The sequence below is a fragment of the Chrysochloris asiatica genome, unplaced genomic scaffold, assembly GCF_000296735.1.
Source record: "Chrysochloris asiatica unplaced genomic scaffold, ChrAsi1.0 scaffold00144, whole genome shotgun sequence".
Classification (NCBI taxonomy): domain Eukaryota; kingdom Metazoa; phylum Chordata; class Mammalia; order Afrosoricida; family Chrysochloridae; genus Chrysochloris; species Chrysochloris asiatica.
This window is the reverse complement of record NW_006408662.1, coordinates 3,938,839-3,940,060: the sequence shown is the minus strand read 5'-3', so window position 1 is coordinate 3,940,060 and position 1,222 is coordinate 3,938,839.

The following is a 1,222-nucleotide window of genomic DNA, read 5'->3' as shown; positions in this document are numbered from 1 at the left end:
TGACAACTCTGAAACTTTGTGAAATAACACAAATAAACTGTTCCTGCTTTATAGGAGAATTAGCACTAAAAATAACAAGTTTTACTTAAAGTTTTATGAGTTTCAGAGAAGATATTGTCAAATCAAGGGAAGTGCCTAATTGTCTTTGCATTCAGAGTTGCGTGAGTGTGTCTCACGTCTCTAATATTTTGCTTGACATTGGGTAACAAAATTTTTTAAATTGTTATTTTAGTTTAAACTTCATTTCTTTCATTTGAATCTAACATCACTGAAGTCAACAGATTTAACTGGAAATTCGGATTATACCTATGGAGTTTTATTAATCAGATGTTTATAAACCTGATAATCTTGGTATATTCTTTATATGTTTTATGAGTATTACAAGTTATATCTGAGTTCTTTGAAAATAGGATTAATCATTTTGTTTGGAGACATTGTATCTAAAGATTTTTTAATAGATTGTTTTATGGTTGTAATACATTCTTATCAGGTTCTTATTGGTTGGTTAGTTGGTTGGTTGGTTGGTTGGTTGGTTGGTTATGTACTGCGGAGTTGGTTCTGACCACTAGCGACTCTGTATAGGGTTTTTGAGGCTGGAAATCTTTATGGGAGTAGAAAGCCTCATCTTTATCCCACAGAATTGCTGACCTTGAGGTTAGCAGCCCAACTCGTAACCACTACACTGCCAGAGCTCCTAGGTTCTCATTAGTAGCAATAAAGTAACTATGGCCATCTGAAACTTTTGTCATCAGCAGATAGTTTTACTTTGAATCCTATCAGAGATTCACAGAAAGGACAAGTTCATGTATTTTAAACATGGACCTCTAATGACACCACTGGTCTGAATCAATATTTCCAGAACTTTTTGTATTTACAGACAGCTGATCTAGAATAGCGTGGAGCTGAAATTAATTATGCAGGATTGAGTGGATTAAAAGATTATTGTAGCAATTGTAGTTGTGTGCCATTGAGTAGGTTCCAACTCATAGTGACCTTGTATAGGGTTTCCAAGGAGTGGCTGGTGAGTTTGAACCACTGACCTTGCAATTCAAACTAACCTTAAGGTCGCTTGCTTATTCTCTGGTGCCACACCAGGACTGCAAAAGATTATTATGGAATATATATATTCCTGGTGTGGTGCTGTGGGTTAATTCACTGCACTGCAAAGTCAGCTTGAACTGCAAGGTCTGCAAGGTTTGTTCAGCTTCTTATATGCTTATCT